Here is a 23,443-nt window from a genome sequence, read left to right on the forward strand (position 1 = left end):
TGTTTTATAGCCAAAGTTTTCACCATTTGACATTTAGAAACAGACATTAATTGCTATTTCTACCTTTAACATAAACACCTTCACATTTAACATAAACAGGCTTATTTCTCTTTAACATCTAATTCTATGCAGGTTTTCTGGATACCGGGCCACGTTGGTATTCGCATGAACGAGCTCTCCGACATTGCAGCTAAATCTTTCTGCTCGGCACTATCACTGCTGTGCCTTTCCGGTACGTGGACTACAGTCCTGCATTTAAGGCTCGGCTTCGTGCCAGCTGGCAGTCAACTTGGAGTGAGCAACATGACAACAAGCTTTTCCAAATAAAACCTTATATTGGACTTTGGTTGTTTTGCTTCTGTAAGGATTGGAAAGAGGAAGTTGTTCTAACTAGATTACACATTGGTCACAGTTTTTTAACTCATTGTTTTCTTTTATCTGGAACTGATGCACCAGTGTGTAGTATGTGTAACACTCTGGTCACAGTAAGCTACATTTTATTGTGTTGCCATCGTTATGACTCTCAATGATGGCATCATTTTAAACATGTTCCGTCCCAAGGTTTGTATGTATATTAGACAGTGTTATTGGTAATGATGACACTGTCTACCTTAGTAATGTTTTTAGTTTTTAAAGGCAATAATTATTTTTAATGCCATTTACGTTTTTTAATTGATACATTAGACCTTTTTTTAATGTGATTCCCTTTTAAGAATCACAGTCCACCTAGTTCAATTTGAAATTAGAAAATGGCCGTAACATCAAAATACTTGAAATCAGAACTAGAAAGGCCAACTTCAGGTGACTGACGGTGGTTTTTGTACTTACCTGTTAGTCTTCCTGGCAAATTATGATAATTACAATTTTGCTGCAGAAAGTCTTTTACAACTTGTATCACTGTAGTTTTTCTCTTAGTGCTGTAGACTGGCTTTAAACATTGGTTTTACTGCTATTTATGTTTTTTAAACTTTGTTTTACCTTAATTTCCTTTTATGAATTTTATTAAATTCACTTTAATATTAATTTTTACCTGAGTTTAAAGCAGATAACCTAGCTGCTTTGTGCCATAAAACACTAAATCAACTAACCATTCAACCATAGTGTGTGTCCACACATTTGTCCGTCTCCTTTTTACAGTGGCCACTTGTTGTGCTGCATTTGAAAACTGCACGTGTGAGCAAAACTAACCATTCACTTTTGAAATGATGATAGAATAGACATGAATAATGTTGATGTCATTCTTTTTCACAAGTGGGATATTCTACACTAAACCCTTAGGAATTAATCACACACTCATTCACATTTTAAAGTATGACTTAAAGAACAACAAATATAGATTTACCATATGTTATTGTTGAGCAGCCCTTATCTGAAATGCTCAGCAATTACTTTTGGCAGTTAGTGGTATAAGTAGCTCAGAGTAATTGTGGAAGTAATAGTAATAAACTAAACAGTTTGAACTTCCATTATCTGAAGTTTTTGTTTTATATTCATATGTTAGACTTAAGCCTATACTTCAGTTAATAAGATGGGTAATATAGCAAATTGGAAAGTGGATCTGTTTTTTTTCTCTGAAGATATTTGAGGAAAATTTTACATATTTATACTTTTTGTTCTGTAGTTGAAAGTATAAAGTATTTCTGAAGTTTTCAAACAAAACACATGACTGGAATGTAGAACCCCTGGGAGTTATGAAAGTCCTTAGACAATGAACTTTGTTAAAACATCATTGAAAATTTGGAAATGCCCATTTATCTTGTTATGAATCATTTTTCATACTATGCGTACTAATTAAATAGAAAAAGCTTTTTATTATACAGAAGATGAACTGCTATTTTATTTTCTCAGACAACAGTCGTTCTCTGAAAATGCGTATCTGGAAAAGTTGTAATAAACAGCCGTTCTACTAAGTCAGATTTGAAGATTTTACTTCCTACAAACAAGATGGAATCATATTGAATAGAATAAATTTAGGTCAACAGATATTTTGTGTAAATATTAATCATAAGCTACTTCAATTTTAATCAGATATCCAACGAATTACAAAATAAAAATGTACTTCATAAATAAACTTAATTATTCATACATTGGTTAACTTGATGCAAATGTCATACTCTGCACGTCTTAACTCATTATTTAGTTATTTAAGAACTTCGAAAAAAATTCACACAAACAACTCCTTAAGCTCTGTTCAAACTTTCTTGAGTTGATGTGATACATTAAATTTTGATTATTTGTATAATTTTTTTATTTACTATCTTCGTAGGTACGTGTAAGACAACTGATGTAACTTGATACATGACCGAACTGAGAAACTAATTGTCAATAAGTGTGAAAAAATGTGTTATATAAACAGTTTTAATTTGTAATATAATTTTAAATTAGCAAATCCTTCGATATTGAGTTTATTACATTCTAGACTTTGTCTAGAGAAATCTCTCTCTCTCTCTCTGTTTTTTTTTAACAAGGAAATTTTAACTTTCGAAGCTTAAATTTCTTTCTAATCTACAAAAATAATCGTAAATTTCTAGTTTTTCGTCTCTATAACAGAGAAGAAAAAGAAAGAAAAATGGTCAACCTATCACGACAATAAACTAATCCTTTATCTTTACACTAATTATTTAATGTATTTGTTTCGTTATTTCTAAAGATAAACGTGTAACAGGAGTGAGATAGACTTGTCATACAGAACGAATAATGTCGATTTGTTTGTTTGTTTTTGAATTTCGCACAAAGCTACTCGAGGATATCTGTCCTAGCCGTTCCTAATTTAGCAGTGTAAAACTAGAGGGAAGGCAGCTAGTCATTACCACTCACCTCCAACTCTTGGCTTACTCTTTTACCAACGAATAGTGGGATTGACCGCAACGTTATAATGCCCCAACAGCCGAAAGGTGGAGTATGTTTGGTGTGACAGAGATTCGAAACCGCGACCTCAGATTACGAGTCGAACGCCTTAACTCATCTGGCCATGCCGAGCCAAACATTAATTTGTGAATTATGTCAAATAAATCGAGACGGGTTTCAATTCATGTTATAAAACAATATGTTATTTGTACTTTGAGTTACCGGTGCCATACAATAGTGACAGTTAATCATTTATCGGTTCATGATTCTTACGTTTCACCGTAATATAGTATCAAACTTAAATAGTTTTGATAATATAGTGATTCATAATGATACTATAACAGTATTATAAAATCCTGTGTCATTTTTTGAATGACATTTTTATTTCGATCTTATTAAGATGAATTAAAAGTACAAATGTGAGATGTCAAGTAGTAATTTGTTTCATACATTAATGATTATGAATTATTTATCTTCAGTCATTATCGTTCGGTTTTACAATTTAGTTATGAAATATTAAGGAAACACGTAATTAAATTTTTCTTTATTTATTATGGTCCAGAAAATTTATTTCATAGTCGATAATGTTCCTACTTAATACACAGCAGTAATTAACAATTATCGAAGATGACTCCATCTTTTAGAGATTTTTACATTTACTATTAAAATTTCAGATTTCATGAACTTTTAAAAATTTCTTGACGAACTCTCACTGTACACTAATGTGATCATTTTCTAAATATTTTTATAGCTAACTACCTGGTTTATAAGAGGATTTAAATTCATTTACCTTTAGTTGAGAAACTGTTAACATCAATAACTTATAATGCTAAAATTCGGGATTCGATCCCTTGTGTGGACACAATTAAAATAGATCTTTTTTAGCTTTCAACAACAAACAAACACAGATATTATTTGTGTTATTTATTTTTTATCGATCATAAAATTCCATGTTCATATTGAAGTATCCGAAGTGTTAATCGTTTCTTCTTACTCTTTAATGCCGCCCAAAATTTGATATCCATTGTAATGCCATTAGAACAACAGTAGGTAGGAGAAACATAACAACAAACAAAACCTCTTTCACACACTTTGTTATCTGGAAAAGTCCTTACAGCTTCAGACAGTAAACAAATTGCCATTATTAGAAGACGTATCGCTCTTAGTAAGCTAGCACATTAAATATATTTTTATCACAGTTGTGGACTGTATGTTATAACTATCATGACCACAACACCAAGTGAATCATCTAACAGCTGTCATACTAATGTAATTTTATTTTATACAATCGTTAATTAGCAACAAATACATTTGACACTGTTATCTGTTATTTTATTGTTAATAATACATACTTTCAATTTTATATCCAATTGTAGTGACAAATGAAATTCAAATTTAAATATTTACTTTAAGAACTATAAGGACAAATCTTATAAAAAAAAGCAATGTTAGACAAGCATGTTTGTTTAACTCTCTATTGCTGTTTCATACATGAAGTCACGTTGAAATAATTTAAAGTATCATTTCAGTTGATATAAACTGTGCAATCAACAAAACTACATTATTTTTACATTAGAAATACAGATAAATTTAGAAGTTTTAGCTACCTATTTTTATTATAAATTATCTAGTTTTTATTCAATATTCTGTTACAAACTTTCACCAACACCAAACAAGAAGTAAACATTGTAACAGGTTTCAAAACGGCAAAGAAGAACATAACTTATAATTGATATTTCTATCATAACATTTAAACTGTTTATTTGAATTCAAACTTAAATAATTTAGAATCTCACCTGGAGTTGCTACAAACAGTGTTGTAAAGATCAAAAGTATAATAATTATTGTAGTCTTCATTTCTTTGATCTGTTAAAAGTAATATTCATGTAGTTGGTGAAATTTAACATTATAACGAAGCCGTAATTTAAAACAATGAACTATATCTGTTACTATCTACAGGATCAAGGAATAGGACAGAGGTACTTTGAGGGAAAGTCACGGAAATACAAAGATACTGTTGAACACAGTCACGATTTAACTATGGATATTATTCTAACTTAATAAAACTAGAAAGTAGAACATTCATTCTTACAGAAAATTTATATCTAACAACCAAGAATAAGACAAAACGGATCAATTAAAACACCGAGAAAGTACACAGAGAGATAAATGTAAAAGTTATCATACATGTGGTCAGTTACTGATTTGTAAAATAAAACAAAAATATTAGTTTCTGACAACATGATAATCAGAAGTATATAAAGTATCACTGATACATATTTTTAGATTATCAGTGACATATACATATGTATAAAATATCCGTAACATACATGTCAAGGACCAGTAACATATGTATGTAAAACATTAGTAACATATATATAAAATACCAGTAACATATACATGTATAAATTATCCGTAACATATGTATGTAAAGAATCATTAACACATGTGTAAAATACCAGTAACATATATATATATAAAGTATGCATAAAGTATCCGTTACATATACATGTACATCATTCCAATAAGTACTTAAGATGTGTATTTAATATACTATATCTAAATACTCTCAAACAAGACATAAAATTATATTACGAAGGATTCTTAAATATTAGATACTTCGATAACGTTTTACACGAGTGTGAACAAACAATTAGTCTACGGTACTGACACTCAACTATTATAGTTGTATTTTTAATCAGATGCTCAATTCTAAGAACATCCTAACTAATCAGAATGATTCCAGTAACAGGTGACGTCAATAATCAGATTACAGTATTATACAGGGATGCTGGGAGACACACACACTGAGCAAATAGGAAACCGTGAGCGATTATTTGTTCTTTAGATGGAAAACATATCTCTTAACGAGGCTAATGTAGTGGTGGGATAACATGAACACTGTAAGTGGAAATGAAGTTGTGTGATGTGCCGTATTATAGCCACTACTTAGTTATTTTAACATTAAAAGACACAGGTATCTGCAAATACAATTCTTTCGTTTCACCAAAAGTTTTATAGGCTACATAAATGATTCTTCTACCCTAAAGCAGATGGACATACTGTTTATTTCTTTCTTTGATTTTTAAATTTCGGCCATATCTGCACTAGAGCTATTTGTGTTAGCCGTTCCTAATTTAGCAGTGTAAGACAAGAGGGAAGGCAGCTAGTCATCACCACATGTCGCCAACTAACGAAGAGTGGAGTTATCCGTGACATTATAACACGTTTACGGTTGAAAGAGCGAAGAGGTTTGATGTGACGGGATGGGATCTAGCGATTCTCAGATTACGAGCCTAGTGCCCTATCCACGTGGCAATACTGTACCAGAACTGTTCAATATACAGTATAATGTTTGTGTAATGATCAAATTAAAGTATAATAAAAATTATCTTGAAGTTGCAAACGGACATAAATCGTACTATTTTAACAGTAACTATTATAACTGTGCAAAACATAATCAACACTGGAGTAACTCTTCTAGAGCATAATGTGTATTATATTGTATTTCATTTTTACATTTTTCAGTGATGTTTTTACAGTCAAACCTACATCTAAATATTCACAAAAAACTATAACGATTCATGCTAAATAAACAACAGTCGTTTAGTTGTAACAAAATAATAACATTAATCTTAAACATATTCTAACTTATACTTATTATCAGACTTATTTACCAATTACTACATTCAATAGAATGAAAAACAACACTTTCTATTATTCACCAATAATTTAAGTTCGACGTCCAGCTTGATAGGTGAACTACATATGGGTTAAAGTAACATCCTAACGGGAAAGTGTAAGGTTGCATAATAAAGTAAAAATTTTACTATGGTTAATCAATAGACCCTAACACTGCTATTCTTTTATCTTTATTATATACACAAAATATGGTACTAAGCGACTTCCTATACATTACAATTTTGTTAAAAGTTTCGACTTTTACACAGTTCAAATGTATGGAATTCTAAATAGGAAAAATAGGTCTCAAACTACAAAGTAAAAATATATATCGTATGTAATATCTGGTCCACAACAATGCTTCAGATACATCTATATTAGATATTTTTAATTGAATACCAAACGACTTCATGTTCGGGCTTTAAGACATTCACTTGTGACTTTATGTGCAAATCAAACTAAGACACTAATTATTTGTATAGTAGTAACACAGTACTCAGGCTTCTAAGTGTAAGACATAACATTATCTTTGGTTGAGGAAATGAAATAAAGAAACCAATTATTCGTAAAGTAATAACACAGTATTCAAGCTACCAACTATCAGATGTAACACTATCTTTGGTTCAATAAATAAAAAACTTACTAATCTTTTAAAATGTGCTATTTAAAACTTCTTTGTATCTAATGTAATTTGAAATTAATGTGTCCGTGTAAAGTTTAAATGTCATTATAACCAATTTCAAAGGCAACAATAATGTCTATATAATATTAGTCGTTACATGAAGTTTAAATAAATGTTTCTTTATATATAAATCAGATTACAAATTGACTTTACAACAATATTTCAATGACTTCTTATAATTTTAAAAAGTATCAAAGATCAGACGAGTTAAAGTTATTCGATATATAATTATATATTCTTCTATTTATCATGTTTATGTTATTTGTGTACAGTCTATTTAGTTGTATAGTTTTTATAGTGATTGAGTATCATCAAATCAGTACACAAATCATATGTACAATGAAGATAATTATATCCAGGTTATAAAAGCTAAAATGTCAACAATAATTTCTATGTAATATTAGTCATAAATATTATGATGTTTAAGTAAATGTTTCTTTATATATAAAGCAGATAACAAATTGACTTTACAACAATATTTTAATTACTCCTAATAGTTTTAGAAATATATGAAATTTCTAGGTTCTTTTATTTATCATATTTATGTTACTTGTGTACAGTCTATTCAGTTCTTTAGTTTTCTAGTTCTTGAATACCAACAAATTCAGTACACAAATCATGTGTACAATGAAAAGAATCACATCAGTGTTATAAACGCTGAAACAATTTCGATTCCTATCCGGAGCAAATACAGATAGCCAATTCTGCGACTTTGTGCTATTTTTCAAACAAAGAAAACCATAGTGTTTTTGTTTGTTTGTTTGGAAATTTCGCACAAAGCTACTCGAGGGCTATCTGTGCTAGCCGTCCCTAATTTAGCAGTGTAAGACTAGAGGGAAGGCAGCTAGTCATCACCACCCACCGCCAACTCTTGGGCTACTCTTTACCAACGAATAGTGGGATTGACCGTCACATTATACACGCCCCCACGGCTGGGAGGGCGAGCATGTTTAGCGCGACGCGGGCGCGAACCCGCGACCCTCGGATTACGAGTCGCACGCCTTACGCGCTAGGCCATGCCGGGCCTAAACCATAGTGAATAATAAGGTTTACCAGAGTTTATAAACAATATATGTAACACAGTGTATCTCAACATATTGGTTCAACAGTTGTGTGTTAACCATGGTTTCTTGTACTTCTGTACTTTATATAATACCACTATCTTGATATTTATATTTCAGTTTTGTATTTTTTTCTTTAATAATTTGCAAATAAGACACTCTAAAAATTCTGCCCAATAAACAAATGAATTTGTTTCACATTTCTCGTTAGTTTATGGTATAACATGGTTTATGGTATAATTAACGATGAAATCAAGAAAATAAATAACACTTCATCAACATCAACAAATTTCCTCCATAAACAGTTGAAAAAATTATACGCACACACCAATACCAACAACACAATCAACAACAAACAACGATAACACAAATTATCATAATTTTTACTATTTCTTGTTCCTGGGCATCAAGTGTTATTTCCCAATTGATCATGCCTAAAGTAAATAAAAAAAACATATTTTTCTCTTCAAACTTTGCTTTTGTGGCCTGGGTAATGAAATTTTTAATTTACTTATTTTCCAGAACATTCCAGCTATATTCAGTGCTGAGTAGCTGACAGAGAATTTTCAACAATGAAAGTCAAAGGAAGCGTCACCTACATTTTTCAAGCTTCTTCACTCGTCAGGATGGTCTTTGCCACTGCCACAATGTATAAAATCCGGGCGAGGCAATGTGTTAGATATTTATACATATAAAAAACATTTATTTAAACTTCGTGTCACGACTAATGTATAAAATTTGGCAATTGGAATTGTCTGTAACCCGAACGAGTGACTCCTCTTCATTGACAACTCATTCAGAAGCATAAAAGCTGTGCTGCTCCATAACGAGAAAAAGTATCCGTCTCTTCCCTGGCTCATTCGATGTACTTCAATGAGGAATATAACAGCGTCAAGACCTTGTTAGAAATTTTAATGTATGATGAATAACGCTGGGAAAATATTGGAGACTTGAACATGGCTGCATTCCTGAGGGTTTTCCAAGGAGGCTTTACCAATTTTCCTGTTATTTTTGCCTTTGATACAGCATGGACATCGCAGCACACTTCAACAGGAAGCACTGGCCACAACGGACCGAGTTCTCTGAGGGGATGCACAATGTTAAGTGTGAGCCATTAGTGGACCCAGAAGGTGTTGTTCCACCCCTTGCGAAAATCTCGAGAAACTACTCACTTCTAAACATTTTTGTTCATTTTTATATAACTTTAGTAAAAATACATGTAAATCGTATATTCATATGTTATTTTATTGCGACCTTATGTAAATGAAAATGTGCAAATTTGCCCATTTTTACATAGAAAATAGGTTAATTTCTAAATTTCATTATGCAGGTCACAAACGCTAAGTTTGAAGAAAATAACGGCCATTTTCTGTACTTCCACAGCATAAGCAACTAAAAAATAACATATACTGTCTAGGAACAAAATTTCTGTAACATTGTATAATAAATTCCTAGACACAACAAAGTACCAAACCTTACACTGCTGCAATAAAATGTTCCCGAAAAGAGCGAAAAAATAACCAACATTTCGAAAGAAAACTCATAACAAAACACAAGATTCAAGTAAACACCAAACTTATTCTAAAACCAGGTACAAAACTAAAGTATATATTATGTTAAAACTACACTGACAAACACAACACCAACATTATTTACAAAATACAAAGCAACAACTGCCACGACTTCAAAATTGAAGAAACAAGCACAAAAATGGAAACCAAATTCAAAGAACACAAAAACACTGTAATGTTCCTCGTACCTGGAGTTTACAGTAGGAAGACCTGGAGGAAGCTAGAAGGGCAGTTCACACATAAGACGTTGGAACAGATAGTCACCCTTCTTTTCTCCAGTAAAATCGGCCACTTCACCATGTGATATATACATAGAATAGTGTTGACGTTTTAATTTTTATAACCTAGATATAATTATCTTCATTGTACACATGATTTGTGTACTGAATTTGATGATATTCGATTACTATAAAAACTATACAACTGAATAGACTGCACACAAATAACATAAAAAATGATAAATAGAAGAACATACAATTATATATCGAATAACTTTAACTCGTCTGATGTTTGATACTTTTTAAAAATTATTAGTGGTCATCATAATATTGTTGCAAAGTCAATATGTTATATAGTTATATATATATATAAAAACCACTTATTTAAACTTCGTGTCATGACTAATATGATATAAAAATTATTGTTAGGTTTTGTTTGGTTATAATAACAGTTTAAACTTAACACGGACATATTAATTTCAAATTACATCAGATACAAAGAAGTTTGAAATATCACGTTGTAAAAGACCAGTAAGTTTTCCCAGTTTTCATTTACTCAACCAAAGATAGTGTTATGTGTGATACTTAAAGCCTGAGTACAGTGTTTTTACTCTACGAATAATTAGTTTTTAGTTTGATTGTATACAAATTCACATGTGAATGTCTTAAAGCCCGAACTCCAACTGAAACCAACGTGGTAATGAACATGAACATGGTTTGTTTTTTTACTAAACGTATGTTATACAGATGTAGTAAAGAGACCTGTTTTACCTATTTAGAATTCTATACAGTTGAACTGTATAAAATTCGAAACAATAAACAAAATTGAAATGTATAGGAAGTCGCTTAGTATTTTATTTTGTGTATCTAATAAAGAAGAATGAATAGCAGTGTTACGGTCTAATGATTAACCACAAAAAACATTTTTACTTTATTATGCAACCTTACACTTTCCCGTTAGGATGTTTTTTTAACACATATATAGTTCACCTATCAATAAAGCTGGACGTCGAACTTAAATTATTGGTGAATAATAGAAAGTGTTTGTTTCATTCTAATGAATGTAGTAATTGGTAAATAAGTCTGATAATAAGTATAAGTTAGAATATGTTTAAGATTAATATTATTATTTTGTCACAACTAAACGACTGTTTTTATTTAGCATGAATCGTTATAGTTTGTTGTTGATATTTAGATATAGGTTTGACTGTAAAAAAATCAGTGAAAAATGTAAAAAATGAAATAATATTTTAATATAAATTGTGTTCCAGAAGATTTACTTCAGTGTTGGTTATGTTTGGTTGTGAAGCACAATAAGTAATTCTCGAAACTAACGCCCTCCTTTTTACAATTATGATAGTTACTGCTAAAATAGTACGCCTCATGTCCGTTTCCAACTGGTACCCAATATTTATTATACACTAGTTTGATCATTATTTCACATGTTGAACAGTTTTGGCCCAGCAAGGTCAGGTGGTTAGGGCACTAGACTGGTAATCTGAGTTTCACGGGTTCAAATCCCCGTTGCACAAAACCTGCTCTACTTTTCAGTCTTATAGGCGTTATAAAGTTACGGCTAATCGCACTATTCGTTAGTAAAAAAGTAGTAAGAGTTGGCGGTGAGTGGTGATGAAAAGCTGCTTTCCCTCTGGTCTTATACAGCCCTGGAATAGATGTGGGAAAAATTTAAAAATCAAAGAAAGAAACAAACAGTACGTCTACCTGCTTTAGAGTAGAAGAATGATCTTGGCAGCCTGTATACGTTTGGTGTAACGAAAGAATTGTATTTACAAATACTTGTGTCTTCTAATATTGAAATAACTAAGTAGTGGCTATAAAACCGCACATCGAAGTTTGTTTATCCTAATAATACAACAGCTACGTGTGTCCGATGCGATTTATTCATATATAAATATTCATGTACATCTATCATATAAATTGTATGTGAGAGGAGTTATATAGTTTTAATTTATTTTTATAGTGCTATATATTCCACCCTAATCACACAACTTCATTTCCACTTACAGTTTTAAAATTATTTCCTCACAACATAACCCACATTAACAGAAAATGTTTTACAAGTAAATAACAAATAATCACTCACAGTTTCCAATTGGCTCAGTGTGTGCATATCTGCAGGCCTGTGTAATACTGTAATTTGATTATTGACATCAACTGTTACTGAAATCATTCTGATTGGTTGTGATGTTCTTAGATCTGAGCATCTTATTGAAAATACAACTAAAGTAGTTGAGTATCACACCGAGGTTTAACTGTATGTTCACACTCGTGTAAAACGTAATAGAAGAATCTAGAAATTCAACAGTCCTTTTTAATATAATTTTATATCTCGTTTGAGAGTATTTCTTTATAAAATCAATAATAATGGATATTATACTGACGATAGTTTTTAAGTAATTATTGGAGTAATTGTTGTTATCATGGTGTCAGAAACTAATATTTGTGTTTGATTTCACAAATCAGTATTTCACCACATGCATTAAAACAACATCCACAGTCAAAAATATATTGAAAATGAGACGAGCTTTCGACATAGAGAAATGACACATAAATTTTTATAAAGTTCTTGTACTGGTTTTCGTGTGTGCCTGTGTTACATCGTGACTGTGTTTCGAGAGTATATTTATATTTCTACCAAAGTACCTCTGTCCTATACCTTGATCCTGCAGCTAGTAGCAGATACAATTCATTGTTTTCGAATAGGCTTCGTTATAATGTTAAATTTCACCAACTACATGAATATTATTTTTAACAGATCAAAGAAATTAAGACTACAATAATTATTATACTTTTGATCTTTACAACACTGTTGGTAGCAACTTCAGGTGAGATTCTAAATTATTTAATACTGAATTCACACAAACATTTTAAGCGTTTTCATAGAAATATCAATTATAAAAGTTATGTTCTTCTTTGTCGTTCAGAAACCTGTTACGGCGTTCTCTTCTTGTTTGTTGTTTGTGAAAGTTTATAACAGAATATTTAATAAAAACAAGATAATTTATAAAAAATAGAAAGCTAAAACTTTGAAACTTGTCTATATTTCTAATGAAAAAGTAACGTACTTTTGTTGATGATTTTATAGTTTACAGCAAGTAAAATGAGTCTTTAAATTATTTCAACATGAATTCTTGTATGAAACACCAATGTAGAGTTAAACAAATATACTTGTACAACCTTGTTTTTTTTTTTTTTGTAAGATCTGTCCTCATAGCTCTTAAAGTAAAAATTTAAATTTAAATTCCATTTATTGCTACATTTGAATATAAAACTGAAAGTAAGTAATATTAATAATAAAATAACAGATAACATTGTCAGATGTTTTTCTTGCTAATTAACAAATGTATAAAGTAAAGATCACATTAATACGGCAACTGTTAGATGACTGATCTGGTGTTGCGGTCACGGTTGTTAAACATACAGTCCTCAGCTGTTAGAACAATATATTTACTTTGCTAGTTTACAAACAGATGGTTACTTTAGCGTCTTTGTAAAGAGGATTTTTATGTACTGTTAGAGATGCAATGGAAGAGGCATTTTTATACTCATAGTTAATAGTGTTATATTTAAACGTGAAGAACATTGTAGAAATATATGTGACTGAAAGTTTACGTAAGGTAATATCCAGAAAACAAAAAAATAGATTACTTTAGAAATTAATAATAGGAGATTCTATTGACAAAGTAACGAAGTTTTGAATATGATTATATTTTGTGAAGTGCTTTGTAACATCATTGTTGAATTTGGTAATTACGTAATTTTAATTGTCTTATAACCGTAATGTGTATCGGCTAGGCTTCTCAAATAGATAAATAGTGACGAATATAAAATAAATATAAAATTATATCACCGATACGTCTTCTAATAATGTCATTTTGTTTACTCTCTGAAGCTGCGAGGACTTGTTCGAATGACCTAGCATGTGGATGAGATTTTGTGTGTTATGTTGTTCCTGATACCTCCTATTGTTCTAATAAAGTTAGAAGGCGAGTTGGAAGTGGAAATAAAATGGCAGGAAGCATATTTAAAGTGTAATAGGAAACGATTAACACTGAGGATACTTCAGTATTCACATGGAATTTTATGATCAATAAAAATAAATAATACCAATAATTACTGTCATTGTTTGTTTGTTGTTCAAAGCTGACAGAGATCTGTTTTAGTTGTGATCGAATCCATAATTTTAGCATTATAAGTTTTCGATGCTACCAGTTTCTCAACTTAAGGTAAATGAAGTTAAAGCTTTTTATAAACCAAGTAGATTCCTGTAAATATATTCAGATAATGTTTGAAATTATCACATTAGTGTACAATAATAGATCGTCAAGCAGTTTAAAACTGTACATAAAACCTAATATTAGAAACCCATAACAGAAAATACTTATTTTTACTGTGTTATCTGCAAATGTTATCGACAGTGAAATAAATTTTCTGGACCATAACATGTGATGAAAATTTTCATTTTCTGTTTCCTTAATATTTTATAATTAAACCATCATCTAAGTAGTAAAATCCAACGATAATGACTGAAGATAAATAATTAATAATAGTTTATATATGAAAAATATTATTACTTGATATATAACATTGTTCTTTTAATTCATGGTAATAAGTTGGAAATAAAAATGTCATTCGAAAAGTGACGCAGGATTTCATAATACTGAGATATCATTGTTATGGATCACTATATTATCAAAACTATTTCAGTTTGATATATCAATATGGAGTCAGCAGTTTGGAACAGTTAATTATAATATTTGTCAAAATAGTGAAAAATGATTAAAAACCTTTCTCATAAATATAATTTAAAGCAGTTCCATCTACTGTAAAATTATCACAGCACCCTTACTGTGATTATTGATAAAATATAATTCAATTCTAGTTATGTTAATAATTCTTATAATTTCGCTATCTCTAAAATTTTACTACCTGCTTTTATCACGTGATATATTGAAGTTCGTCGTCACAAATATTGAAGTAAATGTCCACCTACATTAGGGCAACAAAATTAACTACATATGATGTGAAAAACGATTTTTAATGTTGGTTCAGGTCACAGCTGAAAAACAGAGGGTCATATTGTGTACGGCAAGGCTGGGACCAATATTCTGTTGGTAAACACCTTCCTTCTATGGACTGATTGCCATATATGGTGTGGCTGCATCAAGATGATACACAAAGTAGAAAAATATATATGTAAAAACGGCTCGTGTCTGTTTAGAAAATTTTCTCAACTCAATCGAGCCGTTTTTACATGTATGATACACATAGGTTAATGTTAGTCTGTCGGTTATATCGTGACATAAAGGTAGAAAAAGCAATTAATGTCTGTTTATAACTGGGAAAAACCTTGGCTATAAAACAAACACTGGTTGTAAACCATTTTTTAAACGTTGTCTGTTTTTTCATGTCAAATGATGAAAACTTCGCCCTTGGACAGGATCACTATCAACACACATAATTATATTAGAAGCAATCAATCGGATGTTCTAAAACGCTATATTTTCAAGAAATATAAAGAATGTATACATTTTCCATCAGGTGAGCAAAACAAATCATATTTTATGTATTCCCTATAATTTGAGATGTTACGTTGTCATATGATTATTAATAGCTTTGTGTTGAAAATTTTCTGATAAAACGTTTACTTAAACGAAAGTTTGTCAATAAATTATTAAAGTAATTAAATCCCTGAACATTCTACTTGAACATATACACGGTACAGTGATACTGTTAGCTTAGTATAAAATATTTCGAAAAACTTATCTGGAACTGGGTATTCTTTTGGTGTCTTATCATTAGTTTGGATTTATTCTAAGTTCGATAGTACTGACAGATATTAATATTATATATTGACGACGTCATGATCTATAGATTGTTTTACTTTGTTGACGTCACTTATAAATGGATGAACTATTTATTTCCTTGTGAGTTTAGTTTTTAAATTCTGCAAAAAAAAAAATAACCTTATTAATTCTAACAGAATTAACTGCAGACCATATCTAAGACGATTTCCTGTAGGGATTTTTAGTTGGAGCAACTAACATATTTAATTTAGTATCGAGGAAAATACCAAGATGAACCCTGCATATTAATAGCCTGACACCATTTTACTGTCGTTAAAGACCATCCTCCTATGGAATGACAGGAAAATATGGTATGGCTTCATCAGTATAATTTAATTAGCCACAAAAGTCCATGTTAACATGCCGAATAAATTGTGAGATAAAGTTCAAATATGAGTTAATTATATACCGTTCATAAGTGTGTAGAGATGTAGGAAGGGAGAATTGAAAGTTTATGTAATGTACAAAACATTCCTATAGTAGAAATTCTCTCACAGACCCATCACATAGAATATTGTTGGTGGTGGCAGAAGAGTCTCTCACCTGTCCTTGTATTATTACCACAGGTTACGAATGTCTCCCAGTTGGACTGGACCTGGTATGTTCTTTGGGTTAGGACTTATAGAATACAAACACATTGTCGAATTTTCACCTTGGGGACTTTGTAATGTGACGATAAGCTCGACTGTTAGTTGCTAAAGAGTAGCCAAAACGTAAACGCAAAGCGATTTTCATTAGCTGTCTTCTCTCTCGTCTAACACTTGAAAATTAGTGACGGTTAGCTTAGCACGAAAATCAATAAAACAGAAAAATCAGTTGTTGAACTATTCGGTAAATCTTACAGTTGGTATAAATATAGAAACAAAAACTGTAATTACAAATTTAGGGTTCAAAGTATTTTAAAGCTACTTCAATGATCGAGTGAAGCTTTTCTTATTGTGCTGCCCTCTACCTTCTACAAACAATGTTTAATGTAATGATAATAATTTTCGACACTTTAATTTTCCATGATGGTAAATCTAGAAATAACAAGAGACATGTGATATGTACTGCCGCATTCTGTACCTTAAGGAACATAACTAACAGTTAAGTAAAACAGGATTTAATCAGTTTATGAAAATAAAACATCAAGAGGCATAAAAAATATATTATGACAGTTTTATTTTTGGTAAATGTTAAAATTAAATATTCGTCATGATTCAGATAATAAATATTATAATGTATATCAAATATTCAAGATCTACAGTAAATCATATGGTGAACAGAAGTATTCATAGGGATTTATTATCAGTAATGAAAAAAATACAAATAAATTTGGTTATTTGTTGATAAAACACTTAGCTGTACAATAGTTTACGTCAGATTGAGCCACAACAGGAACCGAACCCTGTAATTTAGTATTACAAGCTCTCGAGGTTTACTGTGAGTCAACGAAAGGAAACCCCAGAAAAAACATTGGCTTTTCGAGTATTTGTGTTTGATAGCACAGTAAAACATTTTTATTCTCAAAAATAATTCAATAGGAATCTTTTATTTGCTCATAAAGATAATGTAAAGCATTGTCATCTTTTGGAAAAAATGTGTAAAACTACCTCGTCAATGGTACATAGAATGACAAATCCATTCCTTATGGAAATATTTTTCTAATTTCAATACCACATTTCTTTGTAATATTTTCTGTGAAATTTATAAAATAGTTAACATGCCCAGACTATGAAACACCAACACCCTCATTTCATGTTCCACATTGATTTTCGCGCGGTACTTGCTTCTAATTATCACAGCAACAAAAACCCATCCTGCCAAAGATATGACGTCGAAAAATTCAGTTAGTTCCATGCTGCTAAATTTTATTTTCAAAGTCTTGTTCAAATAAATTATTTTCTTTTACAGAGGTAAATTCAGATGAGGTATTAGCCTTGAATGGGTCTTGGATCAAAGCAAAATTTTCCCTATCTTCTGGAAAGTAATTTTCAAACCAGTCATTGAGCTGTGTTACGTGCTTCCCAAAAACACATTTTAGTTCGTAGGTCAAATGAACTTTATTAGATGTAACAAACTGCTGCAACAGGAGAAACAGTCTTTACCACCACTGGTATGTGGTTTACCATCCTTTTCTTCACTCGAACACTTCTTATTAATATATATGTAAAAATGGCTCGTTTGGGTTGAGAAAATATTTTACGTAGAGGTTTGTGAACCTGACGATGACCGAAGAAGGTCGAAACGTTGTTCGCTCTTCTACGTAAAATATTTTCTCAACCAAAACGAGCCGTTTTACATATATATTTCTCTACAAGTGGGTTTTCTCGACATCACTGACTTCTTATTAATGTTCAAAAATCTTTCCATTTTATGCACAACGATTAAAAATCAACAAAATAATTCACTGAACTTTGCTAGAGCTCGCAGTCACTTCATCACAACACAATCAGTTATTTCATACTGATGTACCCGGAGAGTCGACAGGTATTTATATACAAAATATAAGAAACGAGAATGTTCGAAAAGTTACTAGCGTAGCTGAAAGTACAAGTAAACTAAAACATATCTCAAACATTCGTGAACGTCATCGAAAGGAATGTAGTGAGGTCTAATGTTAAAAATGCGAACTTCTTCGAGGTCGTAGTTCGCGCCGTTTCCGAAAGATATCGAGATTGCTGTGATTCCATCGAAAATTTGAAATATCCTTCTGCGCCTCTATGAGTTTGCCGCGGCGCATAGTTTGGTAACCACAGATGTAGCAAAGAAAACAGGATAGTGAACATAGTCGTTTTCTTAACATCGTCTTCCTTCTTTTGATCAGATGAGAGTATTTCAAAAAAGCAGAAAATGATGTTAACGAATAGGTAATATCATTGTCCTATTTTGTTGACTACTTGTGCGGTTCCCAAACTGTGCGCCACAAGATATTTCAAAATTTCCATGGAATCACAGCGATATTGACTTTTGTCGGACAACGCGCGAACTACTGAGCAAGATTCTGCCGAGATGAATTTTGCTTTAATACGAAGCTGAAAAGAAACATAAGATTCATAGTGTAGGTATGTTAACAAGCTGGCCTCGTTCAGCATTTAATAACTATTTTATAAATCTCACAGAAAATATAAGAAAAGAATGTGGTATTAAAATTTCACATAACGAATGAATTTTTAAATTTATACACTATGTTTTAACTTATACAAGTTAGCTTTATACATTTTTTTACTAAAAGATGGCACTGCTTAACATTATCTGTATGATCAAGTGAAGAAATTCCAATGGAATTATTTTTGACATTAAATATTGTTTTTAGAAGGTAGTGGACAGCACAATCAGAGAAGCTTTATTTGATGATGGAAGTAGCTTAAAAATACCTTGAACGCCAAATTTCTAATTACTTGTTTTGTGTCCATATTTATACCAACTGTAAGAGTTACAGACTTTTTCGACAATTAATTTATTTTATTTTATTGAATTTCGTGCGAAGCTAGCCGTCACTAATTTTGAAGTCGTAGACTGGGGAGAAGGCAGCTAATAAAAACCACCTGCCGTCAATTATGACCTGCCTACGTCATAAACGACGTAGCTTTATACAATGTTTACTAAAAGATAACACTGCTTTACATTATCTTTATGAGTAAGTAAAAGATTCGTATTTAATTGTTTTTTACTGCTATATATGTTTTACTACGCTATGTAATGTTTTCCTTGGGTTTCCTTCCGTTCAGTAATGGACCAGCATGACCAGGTGGTTAAGGTACTAGGCTTGTAATCCGAGGGTCGCTGGTTCCATTCCCTGTCACATCAAACAAGCTCGCTCTTTTAGGCGTGGGGGGCGTTATAAAGTGACAGTTAATCCCAATATTCGTAGGTAAAAAAGTAGCCCAAGAACTGGCGGCGGGTTGTGATGACTAGCTGCCTTCCCTCTAGTCTTACACTGCTAAATTATGGACGGCTAGCGCATAATACAACCTAATATAAATACAGCTAATAAATACAACCTTCCGTCAACTTTTAGGCTAATCTTAAGGAACTAACAATCGAGATGATCGTCACCTGACATAGTCCCCAAGGCGAAAGAAAGATTAAAATGTTCCACAATGTGTTTGTATTTTATATGTCCTAATTTTCAGAACATAGTAGGTCTAGTCCTACTGTGGAACATTTGTGAGCTGCGGTAATAATACATGGACAGGTGTGTAGACTCCTATGCCATCACCAACAATATCCAATGTGATGGGTCTGTGAGAAAACTTCCACTTAAGGAATGTTTTTTACATTACATAGAATATACATTCTTCACTTCCCACATCTATACTCACTTTTGAAACACCATCAATATCCATGTACAAGAACTTTTGAAATATATATTACGAATACCACAAACACGAAAGTGTAAAACGATACATCCAGTGTCTATGAAAGGTATAAAATTAACTCGAACTTGATCTAATATATCACGATTAAATCGACAGGTTGACATAACTTTTGTGGTTAATTGTATTATATTGATGAAGCTTTATCATATTTCACTATCTGTCCACAGTAGGATGGTTTTTAACAACAGTATATTGGTGTCAGGATTTAAATATCCAGAGTTCATCTTGGCACATTCCTCTATATTGTATTACATCTGTCACCTACACTAACTAAAAATTCCTGACAAGACAACGTCTTAGACATGGTCTGTAGTTAATTTTGTTAAAATGAATAATATTATTAATTTGCAGAAATTGCAAACTAAACTCGCAAGAAAACAAATAGTTCATCCAGTTCATATGTCAGTACTATTGAACGTAGAATATATCCAAGCTAAGTATCAGACACTAAAATAATACCCAGTATCAAATAAGTTTTCAGAAATATTTTATACTAAACTACCAGTACCACTGCACCATGATATGTTTGGGTAGAATGTTCAGGGATTTAATTAATTTAATAACAAACTTTCATTTAAGTCTGATTTTATTAGAAAACTTTCAATAAAAAGCTATTAACAATCATATGATAACTTAATATCATATAATATCAAGTTGATATGATACGTTAAATTTTGATTACTGATTTATTATCTTCGAATGTACATGTAACACACCTAATGTGACATGCTACATAAATGAACTGAGAAACTAATTGTCAATTAGTGTGAAAAAATGTGTTATTTCAACATTCTTAATTTGTAATGCAAGTTTAAATTAGCAAATCCATCGATATCGAGTTTATTACTAATGAGAGACTTCGTCTAGAGACATCTATCTCTCGCTTATTGTTTTAATACTGAAACAATTCACTTTCGAACATTCGTTCTTTTCTACAAAATAATAATAAATTTCTAGACTCGTCTTTATAATACAGAACAAAAAGAAAGAAAGATTATCAGCCTATCAGGACAATAAAATAATTTGTGTGGCATTCCTGCTGTTTACACTGAATATTTAATATCTTTGTTTCCTTATTTGTAAATATAAACGTATAACAGGAAAGAGTTAGACTTGCGATACAGAACAAATAATGTTGGAGAAACTGAGCCAGGGTTGAAATCATGTTATAACACAACATACTCTTTCTACTTTAATCTACTAGTGCCATAGAACAGTAGCAGTTAATAATTTGCTAGGTGGTATAGTGCTACTTAATTAATGCCTGCCTTCCTAGTAGTCAGTAATTAACGGTAGGCTTTAAATTCATTTACCTTAAGTTGAGAAAGTGGTAACATCAATGACTTATAATGCTAAAAATCGGATTTAGATTTCTTGTGTGGTCACAAATAAAATAGATCTTTGTCTCCTTTTAACAACAAAGAAACACATGAATTATAGGTATTTTTTTATTGATGATAAAATTCCATTTGAATATTGTAGTATCCTCAGTGTAAGTCGTTTCCTCTTACAATAAATATACTTCATGACTTTGTACGTGCACGTACAATTCTTCGTCTAAGGTTATCAGAACAACAGTAGAAAGGAGGAACATCACAACAAACAAAACCTCTTCCGCATACTATGTCATCTGGACAAATCATCAGAGCTTCAGACAGTAAACAAAACGACATTATTAGAAGAAGTATTGATTTTATAATTTTATATTTTTTTTATTCGTCACTATTTATCTATTATGAGACTAGCCGATAAACACTACTGTTGTAAGACTGTTGACATGACGTCAATAATATATTCAACCAATGATGTCACAGAACGCTTCACACAATATAATTATATTCAAAACTTTCGTTACTTTGTTAATAAAATCTCCTATTATTAATTTCTAAACCAATCTACTTTCTTGTTTTACGGATATTAACTTACGAAAAATTTCAATCACATATATTTCTGCAATGCTCTTCACGTTTAAATATAACACTATGATAACGTGTATAAAAATGTATCTTTCATTGCCTCTCTAATAGTACATAAAAGTCCTCTTTACAAAGAGGATAAAGAAGCCCTCTGTTAGTAAGTTAGCACACTAAATATATTGTTCTCACAGCTGTGGACTGTATGTTATAACTAACATGACCACAACACCAGGTGAATCATCTAACAGCTGTTGTATTAATGATAATCATTATTTTATACAGTCGTTAATTAGGAACAAACACTTTTTTATCATTTAATAGTAAAAATGTGAATACTATGAAATTAGACTAAATATTAACTGGTAAAAAGTTTAGGGCCATACCAAAAAAAAAATCCTAAACATGTTAGAAAATGCCCATTAAAAGGTCTCAGTAGTGAGTTGCACGGCCGTCATTGCGAATAACTGCAAACATTTGCTTTGACATGGTCGATATAAGCGTTTGCAAAAGGCTGGCTGGAATGTTATTTCAAGTGATAAAGATGGCGTCACGAAGATCATGCACTGTTTAGAATTGGCGTCCATTTCTGTAGACTTTCCTTGCCATCCACCCACAAACATTTTCAATCGGGTTCAGTTCGGGTGTACACGCTGGATGATCCAAAAGAGTTACGTTATTCACTATGAAAAAGTCCTTTGTCCTGCCGGCATTGTGGATTGCTGAAAAATCAGGTCATTTCCATGAAACCAAGGGCCTTCACTTAGTTAGGATGCTCTTTCCAACATGTCAATGCAGCTAGCTGTTGTTTGACATCCCTGTGTAACCTAAAGCTCCATTGTTCCATGGAAGGAGAAAGCACCCCAGGTCATGATGAAACCTCCTCCACTGTGTCGTGTACAAAATGTCTCTGGTGGGATATCCTTATCGTGCCAGTAACGTTAGAAGCCATCTGGACCATCCAGGTTAACTTGTTTTCATCAGAGAACAAAACATTCGTCCACTTTTCCTCGTTCTATGTTTGGTGCTTCTGAGTAATGTTTAACCGAGCTGTTTCGTGGTGTGGAAGGAGACGTGGCTTTTTAACTCTTTTACGGTTTTTAAATCCTTTCTCTCGAAGAAGCCATCTTATTGTTCTTGAGCTGTATTCTGCGTCTGTAAGGGCCTTAATCTGGTACGACGATCGGCTGATGTCTTGTCGGACAACCAGTCGAATCCTCGTGCTCAACGCCGATGTAACGA

The 23,443-nt window shown here is 31.6% G+C and overlaps 1 long non-coding RNA gene across 3 annotated transcripts in view; it reads right to left on the reverse strand.

The window, feature by feature from the left end:
* Window positions 1–1,877: 1,877 nt before the first annotated feature.
* The window catches only part of LOC143257149 (uncharacterized), a 33,179-nt gene continuing 11,613 nt past the window's right edge, over window positions 1,878–23,443 (reverse strand). For all 3 annotated transcript variants that reach the window (XR_013031703.1, XR_013031702.1, XR_013031704.1), the window contains exon 4: window positions 1,878–1,933. This is a non-coding gene — a long non-coding RNA (uncharacterized LOC143257149). The remainder of the gene's footprint in view (window positions 1,934–23,443) is intronic.

This window comes from Tachypleus tridentatus, chromosome 7 (assembly GCF_004210375.1).
Source record: "Tachypleus tridentatus isolate NWPU-2018 chromosome 7, ASM421037v1, whole genome shotgun sequence".
Taxonomy (NCBI): Eukaryota; Metazoa; Arthropoda; class Merostomata; order Xiphosura; family Limulidae; genus Tachypleus; species Tachypleus tridentatus.